Here is a 20,893-nt window from a genome sequence, read left to right as displayed (position 1 = left end):
TCCCCTCTCATCTCCCTCCCCTCCCTGGCTCGCTTTGTCTCGTTTTCTCCCATCTTTCTATTTTTCTATATTATTCTTTCTTTCTCTCTGTTTTAATTTATACTCCCTCTTTTCCCTCAGCAGCCCTTGTTCCTCTTTCAACATCAGTCGTTTTCTTCATTTTTTTTCTTTGTTACTTTGCTGTCACACATTACCACGGACACACTCGTATTTCTTTTGGTCTTTCCTCCCTCCACCTATCTTGCTTTCTCCCTTTGTCTCTCTCTGTATCCCTCTATCCTCACTAACACATGTTCCTGGCACCTGAAGATACTGAAGAGGATGAGAGAAAGACAGCACAGGGGGCGAAGGAGGGCAATGCAGCGACTGACAGGCCTGTATGCGCCATCATACGAGGACTCACACACATACATACATACATACATACATGCACACACACGCGCACACACACACACACACGATCAGCCAGCCTGTCAGTTATAGCCTGTCTCATCATGAATTCATAAACTAGCTATCATCAGACACACAGCTCTGTTCCAAGGACAGACACAGCCTCATCACATCATACATGTCTCAGTGTATGCATATGTATGTTTGGTGGTCTGTACCTAAAGTCCGCCATGTATTTGTGATACGCGTGCACACACGTCTGTATGTGTCTGCTGACCACACAGAAGGAAGTGAGAGAAAAGAACATGGCAGAAGAGAATAGGGTTTTTTTGTTTGTTTTTAACAATTGGAAATAGATTTTCGTGTTTGTGACATCCTGTTGTCGTTCTTTCACTGCTTTAACTTCAAGTTTATACTATATGATCCCATGGCAATAATCATCTTGTATTCAACTAGTATCACTTTTTTGAAATCCTGGTTGGTCTGCTTGATTATACTTTACGGTGCTCTGCTCCAATTTCTACTGGATTACAGGTGGAAATAAAATGAGGCACAAGACAGTCACATGCATGCAGCCTATACTGTCATTCTTGACACTGATAATGATTCCAACAGAGACTAACAATGGTGCATGGAGCTGGCACAGTTCGTTTTATTAACAGGTAACCGTAACAGGTTCTTTTCACACATGCCAGAGGTTCAAGTCTTGAAACCGGGAAAGGATCTCCTATCTGTCGCACGTCATCACAATCTGCTAACAATTTAATCAGAAAATTGCAAAACCCTGATAGAGACTTTCAGGATCGCTGTACATGAGCAGCAACTTGTGAAATGGTGCAAAATTCAAAAAAGGAAGGTTCACTATCGATGACCACTCACCTACAATAGAAAACATCTGATTCTAGGCACAAATGGTAAAACTTTGTAAATACAAGGTATGCATTAGACACTTTACCTTTAACTCACTTGGATTTACCATAGTTTCTATCCTCTACTGTCCTCTCAGTTTTATCTCTGCAGCTACACCAGATTGCCTCCTACTCCACAACAGGTTATCCTCAGGCCACAGATCAATTCAGATGACCTGGCTCAGTTTTGGCCGGATAAAAACCAATCTGACAGGACTGATGCTGGGACCATATGTCAGAACTGAGCAGACTGCGACAGAACTGACCTCAACATGTTCAGTCTAGGAAGCCGCTTTCATTAACTGTTTCTAAGGAGGCTGTGACTTTGATGTAAAGCTATATAAACAAACTTAACTGAATAGATATAAGTAACAGAAGATGAAACAAACATTACAAAAAAAAGAGACCTTTTGCTCAAAACCATGAACACACTAAAAGCAGCAAATGCAAGAGCATAAACTTTTAATCGATATCAAAACGGCAGAAAAATCAGACAGCTGAAATAATTTTAGTCCACACAGTACTGAAGAGATGAGTTAACTGATTAATGCATCTACTAGGGATCAATTATAATTCTGATATTGATTAATTAAAGAATAATTTTAACCAAAAACAGAATCAGGCAAAAAAAAAAAAAAAAAAAAAGCTTGTGGGTTTATTTTTAAGAAATGTTAGGATCAGCTTCCACTTCTGTTTCATATGTTATAAATATTTAGGTTCTACGCTGCCCATTACTCTGTGTAGGAACATACAAGGGAAACCTGTCATAGGCACCATGAAATCTACCCAAAGGTGCATGAAACTCTCACATTACACCAAATCCTTTCATTAATATTAAAAAAAATATCAATTAAAGCAAGTTGCACTATTCAAATTGTGGTATATTTTGTACATGCTATATTTTTTGTACAAAATGTTGTTGATAAGTCAACTTCTGCAACACAGCAACATGCCACCAACTCCATGTTCTGGCTGCGAGGCAGTGGATGTTGTTATGAGAGCAAGTTGCCAATCAGCCGATGGGTTTTACAAAAGAGTGAAAGTGAGCTGGGCTGAAGCGGGCCGAGTCGGGCCAGGTGTCAGAAACAACACGGCACAGTCTCGTTCCACAGCCCTGCCAAAGCACAGCCACCAAGGAGTACTGGCAAAGCCTGGCCGGATGGAGGGATGAACGGATGGAGGGATGAATGAATGGGTAGATACAAAGGAAGAGAGGGGGCTGGTCAATAAACACTTGAGGGCAGATACACTGCCAACTGGCAAAGGGCCAGAGAGAGGCAGAGAAAGAGAGAGGCTTTACGTGAAACAGAGATAAAATGTAGGTGAGAGAGAAAGAAGAACACAACATCTTTTCATATAGAAGAGCAAAAATCCATCAAACCATTTTCCAAAACACAGATAGATAGATGGATGGAAATGAAGAAGAAAAGGAAGAGGGAGGAATAAGCTGCAGGACAAGGACAGCTTGTTCCAGAGGCTGTCGGATCCTGAGGGACACACACACACACACACACACACACACACACACACACAGTGGCAGCACGCACAGGCTTGTCATCTCGTCAGATCACTGAAAGGATGATAATTTCAACTAGCAAAACGTTTATATGATCACAGTGCCTTGTTTCTGTTTAATGATACAACCTGAGCTGTTTGAAAATCTAAGACAGACAGACAGACACACACACACACACACACATATCAGTATAACACACAGTATATCCACAATCTAAAACACCATTACCTCTATTAATACAATGTTTACATATTTTCTATGTTGATTGAGTTTCTTGGATGGTCAGGTCAGCTAAAAATCTATCTAAAAAAATTACATAAAAAACAGAAATAATACTAAAAACTCCCCAAGTAACAATAAATATCACAGAAAACTGTACGGATTCATTTCAAACCAGACTACTTAGTACTCTGCCTTCATTGTGATCTTAGTTATACACCTTTAAAAGCTTTGTGATCGTATCTTGCAGACAGACAGACAAACAGACACCTGCCAAAGTACTTAAAACCATGTCTTTGGTAGTTCCTGCAACAGTAGGTGTCTCCAGGACCACATTTTGCCACGATGTCACCCACACACAGACACACACACACACACACACACACACACACACAAGGTAAAAACAATTACAGTCATACTGTCTTGGCTGGTAACAATCACTTAGAGACCAGACCCAACAGAGAACACATATCAAGCAAGCAAATAGATCTTTACAACTTGGCAGAAGTAGAAAGTGGAGCAGAGTTCAACTTTGTGCAAATGAGCAGCAATTTGGTCTAGTTACAGGAAAGCCTATTGAAGGACAGGTGTGATCACTTTATGCTGCTTAGTAGTAAAACGCATTTTGATTTCAGCTCCTCTCTCTGTTTCTATCGAGTGAAAAAGGTCAGAAAGGTTGGCTGTTACCACAGACTCCTTCCCCTTAGAATACCATGAGCCTAAAGCAAGGAGGACAGTAACTAAGACTGTCTGGAGTATATTACCAAGGAACATGGAAAACAACATTTTAAATAATAAATACATACAGTCTAAAATAATGTCTCTATGTATTTATTAACGGTATAAGGAATCTACTATTGACTGTACTTAAAATACTTCCATTAAACCTCTGCACTATAGACAGTGGCTCCAACAAGTAACAAGAAGCGAAGTACAGGAGACAGCTAGTGTGTGCACGAGTGATGAGAATACAGCCTCTGTGTGTGTGTGTGTGTGTGTGTGTGTGTGTGTGTGTGTAATATCAAGGCAAAACACAAGGGCCGTACTTGAATTGCAGGAAACTAACCAAAGAAAATGGCTTATATATGGGGACATGCAATAGGTTGTAGACTGTACTGAAAGATTTGGCAATGAATTTTCAGGGTCCAATGTGACCTATGAATTTTACTATTCCTGCAGTAACTAGCCAACCATAAATAATGCAATGTTATAAAGAAAATACCTCTGACAGAGTTTATTATCATGAAAATTTACACATACAAAGTAAAGGTCATATTTGGTGTCACTGCAATATTTTTTTCCTTGACCCAACACCTGTATTCACCTGTTAATCAGGAGGAAATCCATCACAGCACAAGAGGCAGCAGTACCCATTTCTACACTTAGCTCAGTGGACCAGGATGCAGTGCAGAGACAAGAGTTGCACTTTGCATGAGAGCCATAATTCTCTATTTTTCTTGACTGGAAAAAAAATTCATTCTCCTGCACTTATTTTGCAATTGCTCTCACTATTGCTACTGCTCTCTCTCCACCCACATGTTTAACCCATTGCACAAATGCAACACGTTTCCTGCCTGTTCTGTGAAGGCCGTCAAAAGGCCGTCTGGGAAATGTAGAAAATGACTAACTGACGTAGAAACAGACGAGATAGGTGGGGAGATGAGGAGGTGGGTACACTACAAAAGAAAATAAAAACACTGGCTCACAAAATAAGCCATCACAGACTGATGGCATAATGGTGCATCTGCATGTAGAACTTTCCTCAAATAATGAGGCAGCGTCTGATTGTTCTGACAAAGACAAAGATTGTTTTAGAGGAAGCGGGTCTTGATGGAGAAGGATCTGCCCACCAGCTGTTTGCTTTCATATGCTTGCAATGACAAGGCGTCCTGTGTTGTGTAACTGCTGCCTATTGGCAGGCCTGTAAGAGGTAAAAAAGTGATATATCTCAAAGCTCATATGTAATATGCTCTAATGAAGACCAGAAATGCAGACAATCTCTGGGATGAATTGACAGAAAACAAGCTCACGTTCTCCTTGTACACATTTCACTCCTGACACTAAACTGAACTTGAACGGGAACAACAGGGGAAGCCACTTCCCTGTGAAAGATCAGCATTGTATTTGGTCTCCCAGTATGTCGCCGACAACAGTGACCGTGTTCATCTTGCCAATAAAGCTTGGTGAATTTGAATGTGATGAGCGTGGGTTGAGATTGGCACAGGAGGAGGGAGACGGTGCCCAGTGTGCTCGGGCACTGCCAGCTGTGCCAGCCTCTGAGTCCCACTATGGTTGAGCGAGCCAGCTTTATGAGGGAGCTCTGTGGTGTGTGTGTGTGTGTGTGTGTGTGTGTGTGTGTGTGTGTGTGTGTGTGTGTGTGTGTTTGTCAGTGTGTGCGAGTGATACCCCTCGACTCACTCTAATAACTGTCAACAAAAGTCTCTGCCATCTCTCTCAGCTCTTGCTCTGTTCCTATGTCTAGCACCTCCTCACTTGCTTTTTACTGCAATAGTTGCTGGTTTGAATCCTTGGAAGTAGGTTGGGAAACAGAATAAGTGATGGTTGAGCAAAGTACTTAACCTCCAACTGCCCAAGATTTCAGCTGTATCAGACAGCTTTAAAGTGAATGCATGCCACAGTGAGAAGGTGATGCATGATGTTAATGGAAAAAAAGGATGCATGCCCAGTCAACTTTCCCTGAAAGAGAAAAAAAGTTATAAAATATTATTTTGGTGAGATGAGTGCTACAGCTCTGCCCACTTTATACTTCCTATAACTGGTTGATCCTAAGGTTGGTTATCCAAAATGTAATCTTTTTCTACTACTGCACTCTGGGTAAAAGCTGTCAAATAGATGCCTTAAATATCAGTGTGAAATTTTGTAAGTGTGTGCCTGCATGACAGTAGTTCATGTGTGATAGGACAGCAGTCATAAGCTGTGTGTAAATTCACTTCCTTGTTCAATCATTCCTTATTTAAATTTCAATAAAAATTCAAATAGCACTAAAACGATTAATTAATTAATTGATTATCGGATCAAGAGAAATAACAGATTAAATTTTGAGTCATGTTTCAAACAAAAAAATGCCAACACTACCCAATTCCAGCTTTTCCCTTGTGAGGATTTAATGCTTTTCTTATTGTTACACATTAATTTTAATATTTTGGGGTTTTGGACTGCTGCTTGGACAAAACAAGCAATTTAACAACATGACCTTAGGCTTTAGGATATGGTGACCACACAATGAATCAACAAAACAGGCAGATTATTTGATAATAAAAATAACATTTAGTGGCAGCTATACACTCAATTGTTCACACTATACTGAGTAGTAAATAAAGATTTTGGACTTCATTTTAATTTCATTACTGACAGGTTTACTTTCATTTTCACATCCAAAGGTGAAACATTGGTTTATATGATTTTTTTGTTGTTGTTGCATAAAGTAGTGTACATGAAGTGATTTTGGACATAGCCATGCTGTATGTTTCAATGCCTCACCACCTCACTACACTTTGTGTGTACGGCTGCAGATTACCCTCCTTTATTTTCAAGAGTCAGAGGGTGTGTACATATCACACCCACACAGACACACAATCCTGGAGCTTATCTCTGTCCCCTGCTTTCTAATTGGACTGCTCTCCCCTCTGTGAACAGTTTAAGGTAAATATTTGTAGCCAATGACGTACTAATCACCCACTGATTGGGGTTGCGGGCATAGAGCACAATGAAAACAGCCATTCCTGCTTCCTCTCTCTCATCTAATGCCACCACCCCCCCTTTCCCCTTTCTCTCCATGCAATCAGCCTTCTTCTTTCTCTATTCTGTTGGCTCATTTTTCCACTTCCACAGTATCTTTCTCTCTCTCTCTCTCTGTGTCCTCTCACTCTGTTTTCCCTCAGTGCACTTGGCCTTGCTCTTTTGCTCTCTCTCTCTGCCCTCCTTCTCATTCTCTCTCATTTCTTTCTCCTTCTTGTTCTGTCTCTCTGCCCTGCTTCTCTCCCAGAATCTCCCTCCACCCTCCCTCTCTTTTCTTTTCTTGCTCAGTCTTGTTTTTTCCTCTCTCCGCCCTCTCTCTCTCCTCTGGGCAGCGTGCCAGCACCTCTTCCCTGGCGCTGAGCCAACTCCTCTCCTCCTCTTCACCCCCTCCTCCCCTCCCTCCCTTCCTCTATCCCCCTTGCCTCTGATTGATGGCCCCTCTATTCTGGAAGGAGAGGAAGGGAAACAGAGAAAGAGAGAGAGAGAGGGAGAGAGGAAGAGGGAGCAGCAAAGCACACACAGGGAACACACACTCACACAAAAACATTAAAAGGCACACACACATGCACCCTACAAATTGTGCACACAAATACAACTACACACACACACACACACACACACAATATCATGCTCACAAAAACCATGCCAAACGCACACATGAGCGCGCGCACACACACACGTGCAACAAGGGCACACAGAAAACCAATCCAAACAGAGCAGAGGAGAACACACATACAATGAGCTGTGTGCAGAGCAAGCAGAGCCTCCCAGCATGAGACCAACAAGCACATGTGCACGCACATAAAGACACAGATTCAACCTTCAGTGCAGAACCAATACATGATAGGCAGCAGACCAGACAGCAGAAATATTTAGAATGAAAAACACAGACAGCTCACTTCTACTCCACCAACACACACACACACACACACACACACACACACACACACACACACACACACACACACACACACAGAGAGAGGTGGATATCCAGCACACTAACAGACATGTTCTAATAATTACACACATGCATGTATGAAAGGACACAGATGCATGGGCCATACACATGCCTCAATATACAAATACACATGCAAAAATACACATACTGTACTCCAAGGGAATTTTTCTAGAGCATGTGACTGTGAGACACAAAATCTGTGCATAACACTTGGGGTTGTAGTTGTACAACCATCTAAATCTCTCTCTCTCAGGCTATATTATACACTAAGCTATTAGTCATATTCACACTGTGCCAGCTCACCAGCTTGCATTGACAGACTGCATACGGCTTCAAACTCATGTCACCCGCAATGCAATCAGACACAAAGTAGCCAGAGTGGCAAAGCCAGCTGCACTGTATGCATGCATGCAAAACCAAGGATGTGCACATCGCACATCACTATTACATATCTCCTTGTTTTTGTGTGTGAGAGTTGCTAGAGCATGCACACACTATGGTGCAGGACAGCACACTTTCTCATATTTGCTTTAATGTCACAGGCAGTGCTTGAATTGGACTGCACACCGAGTACTGGAACATCTGATTTTTGTCCACATTGGTACTCATATTCCTTTTGAAGTACCCCTATGTCCTAGTGAACGCAGGTACAGAATGCAAAACTGTCTGACTAAAAACACAACCAAGTCAAAACATTCTTGTAGAAAATGGATTCAGAATGCCAAGAGGAAAATAAGACTCCAACTCTGAGGAACTTACATAGAGTAAGGAGAGATGTTTGACTCTCTCAATTCAGCTGCTGCTGCAGCGTTCCCTGGTGCTAACCTCAGTTGCTTGCTGCAGTGCAAATCACGCCAAGGGTACAGGCGGTTCTATCTGTGATAACACTGGGCATCGCCTCTTTATGGTTAGCCTCTATATTTCAAAATGACATTTCATTTGCCTTCACTGTTGGAAACATGACCTACGCATCATGGCCTTGCCATGATAGTGACAGTCATTATTATGATAACTACTAAGACCAAGTGATGAAATCTTTTCAACACGTCTTACAAACCTACTTGCTAAAATTTATTAATGTACACAGGAAGACTGTACTTAGGCACAATGAGGTCTTGTGTTAAATGATTAACTAACATGATTATTTTTTAGACAAACATAAATGTCTGAACCAAATTTCAAAAATTGTTGAGACGTTTCGCCCAAAATCACAAACTTCATGGTGGCGCAAGAGGAAAATTCAGGGGATTGGGATACATCGTGTAGAAACTATGAATATCTGTACAAACTTTCAAGGCAAGCCATGCGATAGTTGTTGAGATATTTCAGTCTGGAACAAAGTGATGGACCAATTGTCCATACAGACCAACAATCTCACACTGTGAGCCATGCTGCTAGCTAGGCAAAAACAAATGTTATCCTTTAACCTTTCCTTTCTAACTGTAAATGCAATTTAATATATTTCACTATTTCAAAAGTAATTGCTTGCACATATGCTCCTCATGACATCATGTGCACTTTCATACAGCAGTAGATTTCACACTCAGATGTACAACACACATATCTGCATATGTTAACCAAGATAAAGGCCACATGCTGTGCAGCTGCTTGTTCAGAGTGCTGGCACCTTATTTGTTCCAATTCAAGCAGTGGTCACAGAACATGGAAGCACACGTAGCTGCTATCTCTCACACACACACACACACACACACACACACACACACTCTCTCTCACACACACACTCTCTCTCACACACACACACACACACACCCCAATACAGTCTGTGTAGCGACTCAGAGCTCCTCTGCCAGAGTGACAAAGCTATTACTCTAAAAGGCTAGCTCCCTGGGAATTTAATCACTCGTTTTCTCAGCTCATCTTTTTCTCTCTCTTTTTTTCACCGTTTTTCCTTTCCTCAACTCATTTTCTATCATTCCTAAAGGGTTATATCACACTCAATCCTGCTCTCTCTTTATGCCTTGTTATTCACAAACGAGCTCTGTTACACATGTATGCACAGGCACACACACATGGCATGAAGAGAGGTAGTGAGAGAAGGAAAGCGAGGGAGAGACATCAAAGCTGCACATACAAACACACAGCACAGATGCTACATGTGCAAAGAGGGACTGCATAGACCACTGATCAGAGAGAGTGCAAACACATACTATAAACACAGAGTCATTTGACCTCTCCAAAGCCTGTTATAGTTGACCCACATATGCAGCCTCGTCCTAATCCAGCCCTTTAAATGAAACCAGTTAAAAAAAAAAAAAAACTACTCCAACCACAACTGTGAGATTATGGACCAACTGGGTGGTGGAAACGCAAGAGAGAAAAAATATGAGACAGAGGGAATGGAAAGAGTGAGATTGAGAAAGAAAAAAGGAGAGAAGCCCAATCCTATTATGAACCAAAGCGGTGAGTTGAAAATGAAGGCATGCCTCTCCCTCTCTTTCTCATTCTCGTTAAACTCTGTACCCTCTCCCAAATGAGATGAGGATTCAGGTCACAACTTCAGCCAAATATACCAACGTATGCATGCTCACACACACGTGCACAAACACATGCATAAAAAGGCTAGACAGCCCAGGCTAATTAGGCGAGAGGATAAGCTCATGCACGCACGCACACACACACTTTTTTTTATGCAACGCAAACAGATAAACATTCTCTCATGTGATCTCCCTCTTCTGCTTGTACTCCGTCTTAATCTTCCTCAGACCCTGTTTCTGTGTTATTGATTTTCTCAGTGTCTTTCTTCACTATGTTCACTCTTTCACATCGTTTTCTCTTTCAGTTTTCACTTTCTTTTCAGCTCGGTTTAAAGATGCTTTTTTAATTTTTTATTTCTATGACAGAGAAAATATCAACATTGTCTGCAAAATGACATGAACTATAGTACACAACAAGAGCACACAAGAAAGACTTCTCTCTTTTCTGTCACACAAAAACACACAGACAGTCACACATACTCCCACACCCTCAGCCTCATATGTGCGGTGGTGAAATGAAAGGAGGGAGCAGGAAGGAAGGACAGCCAGCTGCTTCATCTGTCCTCAGGAGTCCACAGGGGAAACAGTCTGGCTGCCGAGCATCCTGACTATCAAACACAGCTTCCTATAATATCCTGCCTGGTCTGTGAGTTGCGCAGTCTTTCTATCTAGTATTCTGATACAGTATGTAAAGGCTATATATATGCTAAAACTGACCCTTAAAATATCCTGTCTATAGAGTGAACTTGACATGCTTACCTAAAGCTGTTTTCTTTTTTATTGTAGCATACAGAAAGTATGCTATTGCTGAAAGGTTAACACGCCTTCAATAATATCCTGATCACTATTGATTTCAAGACCCAAGGCTTTGCAAGGTGACTAAGAAGAACACTGGTTTAAGTAAGAACCCTGGCTACCAAGTATTCTGCAATATAATGTGTATTATCTCAGTCCTGTGTTGGTGTTTTATGTTTGGCTTTATCAATTACCAGTTGCTAATTTCCAGGCATTCATCTCATGCTGTTATTATCCTAAATGGCTTAAAATTAGTAACCAGCAAGAGCTTCACTCAAGGTCATGCTGACACTGTCACCTTCCAGTAATGGGATGCTGCCTGTTAAATTATTATGGAGGATTTTTTTTTTTAAACGTTTTTTTAAACTGACATTGAAAGGTACAAGAATTTCAATTCTGGAGGGCGTCTCGGTTGCTCACCTGGTAGAGCACGTACCACATAGGATGCATGTCATCTCCTCTCTCGCTTTCCCCGACTTTCCTGTCTCCCCCTTATTGATAATATCACAATAAAGGCAAAAATGCCCCCCCCCCCAAAAAAACCCCAAAAAGAATTTCAATTCTGGGCCATTTACATGCTAAAAAAATTATTCACATTTTTCAGATTCTTACAGGTCTGAAACTTTATTCATGATCAAAAAATTGGAGGTGATATTTGATACATGATATTTTATGGCTAAATATTTAATTCACTGTAAAAAATAAATAAATAAATAATAATTTTTTAAAAAAAAAAGGTAAAAGAATGAGAACTTTTCCTTGCTTATAACATGGATGCAGAGTATTTGTGACACTTCTTGAACAAAGCCTTCAATCTTTAAAAGATGAAGTAACATGGGCAGACACATGGGAATGTTAAGGAGAGATCAATAGCGAAAGAACAACAGGACAACACAATTTAAGACATTAAGGCTTACAGGTTATACTCCTACTCTGGTTGAATCTAAATGAGACAGAATTATTTTGAAAATGTCAAGTGGTGTTGCCATGTTACAGGAACTGTACGGTGACTTGTACCCACACAGAGTACAGGGGTAAAAGTGTTGGTAAACTTCATTTGAATTTCAAAACCCAGTTTTCACATCGAACCTCAATATCTACTGGACTTAGTACCTCTGTTAAAAGGATCTTGTCGAAGAAGACTTTCAATATTCTGACATTCGACTGACTCATTTATTGAGATTTTTATATGATTTGGACACTTTAAATACAGCTGTCAAAGACTTACATACATAATGCAACAAGGGCTAATAATGAAACCCAGCAAAAAGACAATTAGTCATTGTTTTGTTTTTCTTCTCTAATCAACACTGATAATTCCATCGTTGTCAGTTGTAATGGGATTGTGGACACTTTATATCCGTTATTTTGATGTTTAACTTTTCAAATACTCCTGTGTTAGCATTTATTGCCATCTCAGTGAATACTTTAACCTAAGTATTGTATTCTTCAACTGGATATTGGGTTCTTATTGCAACTGTGTTGTATTTTTGTAAGTTTAACTGATAAAATAAAAATATTCTAAAAGTACACATTCGACATTGATAATATGTGTGCTATCCACCTAGATAGCTTTTATAGCACTATTATACAAATTCAGCTGTGACCCAGCTTTCAACTACAGAGACCTCTCCAGGTTCCTGTTGTCTAATCTCTAATAAAGCACCCTTGCTGCCCAGAATCCTTGTTGCCTAGCATCCTGCTGTATCAAGCTACTAAAATGCAAACAAATGTGCAACAATCCAGGCTCCCTAGCAGCTTCCTAACATCAAGAATTTCTCCTGCAAACATAAATTGGTGTCACAGCTCAATGTGTAACCTTATGTAAAAAGCACATCTTGTTTGAAGGATTTTAACCTTTCAAATCCACAGTATTTCAATCAGCCAACCACACAGGCTTGACTCAGACAGCCTGCTACTTGGTTCCTTGGGATATCGATTTCTAAATAAATCAGGGAGACATTTATACACACCTAAAAGCGGTAATCATTGTACACGCATAATCATATTGAATTAACAACACAGAGTCATCCAAATTGGAGTCAAAGACAGGATTTTCCTGTTTCCAGTGATAAGATTGTGGAGTGACTGCTGAGGAGGAGAGTAACTATATGATGCAACATGTGTTTTTCATGCACTGCTGTTTTTTTCCAGGTAAAATTAAGACACTGATATGTGGTGTTTATTTCTGATAGGAAGGTGGTATGCTGTATATACAGCGGCAGTGTAAGGATGTAGCCTTACAGTCATCTGACCACTTTTTGTGATGCACTGTCAGGTCCCAACCCAGTCATTGAGAAACACTTACCTAGGCAGTTATTGAAATGCTGCCACAGTAACTTCCCTCCTGGCCCCAGGGGTTTACTGGGGACACTATCCCAGCAAAGAAATAATGGACCCTACTGCTGAATACACCCATTACCTCTGAAACTACCAAGATGAACAGTATACGTGCACATGGCAAAATACACATTTCACTACAAGATAAGATGAAAGAAATGTGTTACCATTTACACCCCCAAGGTCATTTCAGTTTGCTAGGCCAGCAAGTAAAAATAGTGTGCATCACACCTGTACATACAAACCATAAGCAAACACTGTAACATAATTCAGTGTCATTGTAAAAGATGCTTTCCTGGTAGAGAGCAAGGCATTTTTCTCTTCCAAACAGCATATATATATATATATATATATATATATATATATATTAACAAGTTTATTGATATTTTGTTATAAAAAATGATGGGTCTTCTGCTTTCACTTTAGCATACTGAAACAAAAAAAACATCAGTTTAACATACCTGCTGCAGTTAGGTTAGGTTGGGTTACACACAGTTAGCAGCTACACAGCTAACTGTGTGTAACAGTTTCCTCAAGTGTTAAAGCCTCTAAACATCCATTCAGGAGTTTTTAATTACTTGGGCTGATTAGACATCTGGTCGGGGTGAAGGTGGGAGGAGCTATGCTGTAAATTATGAGGTCCCAAAAAAACATTATGTACCAATAAGATTAATAACTAGGGAAGTTGTCCCGCTCTAACAGGCGGAACGAAACAAATAGCCGAAATGTCTGAACTGCAGCAAAAATTCTTTTCCCTTAAACTGTCAAGACAAATAATCATCACAGCAAGCTTATGCAGACCATTACTAACTTTACTAACTCTAACTAGCAACCGAGACCTGTGCTGAAAGTCATGGATCTGTGTCCATATATCTAATATCTGAGTGGATCCAAAGCAGACTTGGATGCAAACATCACAGGATAAAACGTCTTTTTTGACTAGAAACAGAGACAGTGAACCATGAAGTGCAGGAAAATGACATGCATTGCTTCTCTTATTGAATGGGACTGCTTTTTAATTAGTGGCACATCATCCTGCTGCCAGCATTGATGTTTCTCTGTTTGGGACTGTTCAAGTTGACCACATTTTGGATGGGGTCTAATTACGCCCAGGTCTATTCAGATTAGTTCTGACTATCCTCAGGTCCTTTTCCCTATTTTTTCTTCAAGATTACTCTTATGGACTTTATAGAATGAAACTGATGAATGATAATTTATACTGGAAATGTAAAATGGAGGTAGGAACATTCCTGCACTGTATATGGGAATGTGCATTAGTAAAGCCATTCTGGATTAAAGTTTTGGACTTCCTAAGTCTCTGGTCAGGTGCAGCGATATTTTCTGTTATTGTGGTAGGATTGGTTACAGCCTCCAGAATTATCATTAGACATTGGAAAGCTGCTGTATCACCGGACCTGAGAGATTGGATGAATGCCATGGTGGTGATAGCATCTTATGAGTCTATGCTTAATAGACTAAGGGGAACATGGATGATGGGACAGTCCCTTGGGAGCTCTTTTGGACCTTTACAAGGACTGATGAAAACTTAGCTCAGAGCACCAGTGATTGAGCACAGAACACTCCCTCCCTCTCTATTGTAAAATGAATTTCTCACTTCCATATATTTGAGTTAGAATTTTATTTATTTATTATTATTATTATTATTATTATTCTTTATGCACCATGTTTCACGATATCTATGTCAAAAAGTAACTGTTTTACGAACCCTGTATTAATGTCATTTAAATTCTATAAAAAATTAAATAACAAGATTACTCTTATGCAGACCTCTATTTGACATGCACCAAAAAAAAAAAGAAAAAGCATTTTGATCATAGAGAAGAATGTTTAGCTGCTGTTTGATACTGCTGCGGTTGTCTTCTTACTAGCAGTGAAAAGCTGTGGGCTCTGTGCCTTGCTTAATGGGCCTTTGAAGTTGAACTGCTGATGGAAGAAAAATCATATCTCATTCACTTCCTGCCTTCCATATTTTAATATTTTCCCAGGCTGCTTTCTGGTCACAAGTTTTTGGGTTGCCGCTGCATCTTGCTGGACATGAGTCTAACAAAGCCTTTATTCTTCCTCACCTCCCGCCATCATCCTGTTATCCTATTGCAAGAATCAGCTGTCAATACAAAACCTGCTTCAATCTATTCACCACGCATACAGATCATCATCATATCTTTAAGCTGCCCTCTGCCAAGCACTGTAATTCAGACACAGTATATGCCTGAATTACAAAGTCACTGAATATACATGTTGTGCCTCTGCACATAGCGGGGGATACAGGCAATAACTACCCAGGCCCCAGAAGTGCTATATCAATGAATATAGAACAACCACAGAGAGCAGTGTAAAGTCCTTATAGCTTCCCTAGCTCCTCCTGGGGATACAGCTAGTATATATATGATATTATATGATAATGGAAGTGAACCAAGTGAGATAATGTGGCATGTGCATGCATGTGTGTGTGGTTCAATGAATCCATGCAGCTTAGAGGAGGGGGGGGTTAGCTTTCTTATGCTTTCATATAGTTCAGATACAATCATCTGCAAAGGTGAAAGAGACAGAAGGAGAAAAGAAGGGAGAGAAATAGAAAGGAAACGAAGGAGATCAAGACAGTGAATGGGGGAGGGGGTGGGGGGTGAAAGAGAGATGGAGAGAGAGAGTAAAAGAAAAACGCAAAAGAGGCTCAAAGGAAGGAAGGCACGGGATTACTGTTACAGCTCAATTAATGCCGGGACATGAGATGACCCAGCCACTGATAATGACAGAGCGCGCGTTAGAGAAAGAGACAGAGGAGGGGAGAGAGGCAATAGCAGTGATCTCGACAGGATGTTAGGAGGAAGCTGGAGGGGGGAGAAAGAGGAGGAGGAGGAGGAGGAGAGGAAATAAGAGCAGATACTGTTAAATCTATTCATGATTCATTATTTCTCACTGCGACTCAAAGCTCCCCTCCCTCCCTTCATGTCTGTCTCTCTCTCTCTCTCTCTCTCTCCCCCTCTTTCTCTCTCTATTGCCCTCTTTCTCCATCTGCCCCCCCCCCTTCTTTCTTTCCTTTTCCCTCCATTGCTTTTCTTTTCTTGGCTCTCATTTTCATCTCTCATCTCCCCCCCCTCATCTGTTCTCTGAGGTCTTTATCTGTCTCTTCTAAGGCTCCATCCTTCCTGTTTACCCTCTTCTCTTTCATCCGTTCAATTAATCTCTATCTCCTCTTTTCCTCTCATCCCTGCTCTCACACTTTTTCCAGCCTCTCCCCACCATCTCTCAGTTTTTTCTCTCTTAACTGCCTTTTTTTTCTACCGTGCTCTCTTTTTTTCTTGGTCTCATATCTTCAGAGTCCTCATTTTTTTAAATGATCATTCTCCTTTTTTTCAAACTATCCCACTTACTTTTCCATCCCCTCTCCCTTTGTAACATCTTTTCTACAGCCGCTTTTTTCTTGCTTTCCTTGCATCATTTCTTTTTTTTTTTCCATCTCTCTTTTTGATATCCTTTTTTTGTACCAGTTCTTTCATTTTATATTCTATCACACCATCTCCCTACCTTCTTCTTTTTATTCTATTTCTGTCAATTTCCGCTTCTCTGTTTCCTTTTCTATCTGTGATACTGCAAGTTCTCTTTTACGATCTGCCTCATATGTCTCTCTCACTGACTCTCCTACCACCTCTCATCCCTTTATACCAACCTTCTTGGTTTTTTTTTCCTACATACGCTCTTTTCTCCCCGTTGCTCAAACAAATGCTTTTTTCCTACCTTTCCTCTCTCTCATATTCCCACTGCTCGCTCTTCTCATAGCCTCATTCACTGGTTCCTGACATCAGGCTTCTCCTTTTTCATTTATTTCTCTCTTTTTGACTCTCATTCGTCTGACTGTACCTCTTTGGTCTCCTTCTGTCATCCTCTCCACCTATCCCTTTCCTCCCCTCTCTCCTTCCCTTCTTCCTATTTTCCACACTTTCCCCCCCTTGGCCTCCCTCTGTCATCTTTCCCAACTACCCACCTCCTCCTCTTCCTCCTCCCCCTCCTCTCTCCATCTCTCAGAGGTGCAGCCAGCACCCCAGTCCATTTCTTCTTTTTGGCGACAAGAGCTGACAGTCCAGCTCTGCCTAGCTTTGCTGCCAGCTCTCTCTTTCTCTCTCTCTCTCTCTCCCTCTCTCTCCTCTCTCTCCCTCTCTCTCCCTCTCTGTTCTCTCTCTCTTTCTTTTCTTCTTTATCTCTGTTCCCTTTCTACGTCTCCACTGCTGGGTAATAGTTTCTCTTCTTGGAATTAAAGTACAACTTTCACTGCATTTTGCTTGGTTAGCCCAACTAAATTTAAAATGGATGGCATTTTAGTAGCATATTAGAATTTCTGTCATTCTGAACAGAATGGCAATTTCTAACTAAATTCTCTTTTTTGGGGAACGGAAAGCAATCGCATTTACACAGATGGTGCTTCATTTATTTTAAGTGTTATTATCAAAATGTTAAATTCCCCTGTTGGGGACCAATAAAGTGCTACCTATTTTCAATTGTTATATGACATTATAAGCAGTGAACAACAGCAAAATACAGTGGCACTACTATTCCACACTAACTTGAAATAGAGTAAAAGAGCTGTATTCATCTCGAGAGTGCCTGTACTGTAGTTAAACTTTTTTCAGGATGAAATGATCAGCAGATTGTAAAACTATACTACTAAAGTAGCTTTTCCAATAAATACTCTGGTCTCTTTCTTTCATCTTTCTTTCTCATTTTGTCTATTTGTCTGTCTTCCTCTCTTTCTGATTAAAATTCTGTCATTAAATGTGTCTGCTGTAGGGTTTAGGAATCAATCTATCACACTCGTCAGTTTTATTGTGCACATATCGTGCCTTTTTTTTGTTGTTGGTGGCAGCACATCAATACCAACATAAAGTCTCTTTGGGGTTTCCTGTCTTCAAAAGTGGTTAACATCTTGTGTCTGCGAGTCCACAGCTGAATTTGGAATTTGGTAGAACGCAGAATAAATCACAAGGAGCAGAGAAGACCACTTTAGACAATATCTGTTTCAAACGTTACATTTCAAATTTAATTTGAGGCAGAAAAAAATCTGAGATGAAGGCAATCCAGAGCTATAAGAGCGATGCTGACATGCTCCTCAGTGATCTGCATATTTTGTTCTCTTTTAAGGTGCATTGCAAGCTACACAATACACAATGTTTTCCAGATATAATGCCTAGTATTCATCTTGAATCACATCATGTCTTGCAAACATTGACTTTGCCTCATCTCGGTCGCACATTGAATAACCTCACCTTCCTACAGATGCTGCATCAGATAGTACGATTGTAATTATTTGCTTTCCCAGTTATTTTCTTAATATGAAGCTGATAAAAGTTTAAGTCGAATGTTAGATTTTAAATTCAGAATACCTGTATGACAACAACGATGCTGCATCCTCTTATAATCCTTGAAAACTGACATGAAACAGAAATTTATAGGTGGTCTATAGTGTCGTATATTGTTTTGTGTAGTTTCAATGTATTAGTTTGGAGCTGTTGCAGCAAAAGTGTTTGGACAGACTCGCTTTATTCCTTTATCATGAATTTTGAACAAATACTCTGTTGTAACAATGTAAACCAAGAGCAGGTTCCAGTGTTTTAACATAAAGCAATGGTGCATTTTTTACACTATTTCATCTGGAACACAACAACAAAATAACAATATCATAACAGGGGATCTGGACTGGGGTTTAATATAGCCAATCAATTCAAATGTGCCCTGATTGGTTCTTAAACTTGCCTTACATCATCCCTAACTTCAAGCATTGGACATAACTTCAGCCAGTACTGGAGTCTGGAGTAAGTATGTACACTGCACTCTATATTTGGACAGAAACCCACTGTTTGATGTGCCTGTGCTATAATTACCTTGATAGCTAAATGACACAATGATTATGAGGTTAAAGTGCAGAGTGCAGAGGCATTCATTTGAAGGCGTTTTTAAGAGATTGTTTCAAACAATGAGCTGCTTTCTAACTGTGTATCTTGGGCATGCTGGGAGCTCATTGTAAAATTTGAAAAATAAATCCCCTCTCGTCTTACATGCCAGAGTCAACTGAGAGCAACAGAGAGGGAGTTAGCATGACAGAAAGAGAAAGAACAAGAGAGAGGGAGAGGAAGAGGGAGAGGGAAACACAGGCAGTCACCTTAAAAGAACATGCCATTCAACTGGATAATGATTCTGTCTATCTGCATGGAGGTCTGTCAACACAGCCGAACAGATCTCATGTCTGCTATATGTATGTCTGCCTGTCTTTCTGTCTGGACATTTATCTGACTGTGCGCCTGTCTTTCTGTCTGCAGTTTGACTGCCTTCCTTTCCTGCAGCGTGACCCAGACAGTGAATTAGCAGCAAGTGTGAAGAAACACAGACACTAGCATCTGAGAGCACACACTGCTCATCACACACATGTTCATTCAAGAATACAGGATCTCAGTGAGAATAAATGGAAATGACACACAATTCACACTGACCTCCTTTATCATCTTCTACCTGGTAGTCTTTGTTTAGAAGAACCGGTGGGTGATTTCACGAAAGAGTCCTAACTATCTCATGCTGTAGATAATAGCTATACTTTGTGGACATCTAGTGTCAATTAACCTCAGTCTGTCACCACCGGTCCTGTAAAACACACATTTACCATTGCTGTAGTCAGGCCTGCCGTTGGTGGGGAACAGATACAGGATAGATAACTGTACCTGTCTGTGAACAGCCCATCCTCTATGTGCACACTCTGAATCAAAACATAATCGTGCTGGCTTGTCCTGCAGAGAATAGGGCTGGCATAGCTGATAGTCAATATCGAACGCTCGTGCAAGTGGATAATGTTAATGTTAATTCTTTAACTCTGACTCTGAATGTTCGCTCCCTCAGTGCACATGAATATTGAAAAATATTTTCAGACTCAAAAGAGCTCACGCTGAGAAGGCACGACGACAGTCTGAACCAGAGGTATTAGCAAAACAGAGTATAGAAACTTAAGAAAGTCGGACAGTTTAACTAGTGTGATTAGTTATCCAATGAACATTTTTTTTAGAATATTTCCAGGCTACAACAAGTGCTGCTGTGGCAGGTGAAGCAGCAAGAGAAGGTCAGGAAGGGACAGCAGCTAATGAAGAGAGAGAGGTAGGAGAGGAGGAGGAGGACAGCTGCCAACATGCTGCTGTGGGAGCAGCGAGGACTGAAGCAACAGGTGAGATTGACAGCAAAAGCAACAAGATAGAGCACCACCACCACCACCACCGGAGTGGCTGTGGAGGTGGGGCCCAATTTGGAAAATTCTGTCCTCCTGTCCATAATTCCTAATGGCTGGCCTGGCTATGGTTACTACCTGTACCAGCCAGTTCAATAGTATTACTATTTACTAATTATTTTTCTTCTCTCAGCTACAGCAGCCACCGCTTGTTTTGCTTGATGATACTGTATCTAAGAAGGAGACAATCCACACAAATGAAGTCCTCGCTATTCTTATTAATTGCTGTTTCTG

At 40.6% G+C, this 20,893-nt stretch overlaps 1 protein-coding gene across 2 annotated transcripts in view; it reads right to left on the bottom strand.

Annotated features, from left to right (window-relative positions):
• The window catches only part of tle2b (TLE family member 2, transcriptional corepressor b), a 77,954-nt gene that overhangs the window by 28,625 nt on the left and 28,436 nt on the right, over positions 1-20,893 (bottom strand). The gene's annotated exons all lie outside the window — the stretch shown is intronic.

The sequence above is a fragment of the Seriola lalandi genome, unplaced genomic scaffold (genome assembly GCF_002814215.2).
Source record: "Seriola lalandi dorsalis isolate HSWRI2012SDOR001 ecotype SW California unplaced genomic scaffold, Sedor1 jcf7180002054267, whole genome shotgun sequence".
Lineage (NCBI taxonomy): Eukaryota > Metazoa > Chordata > Actinopteri > Carangiformes > Carangidae > Seriola > Seriola lalandi.
This window is presented reverse-complemented; position numbering and strand designations above follow the sequence as displayed.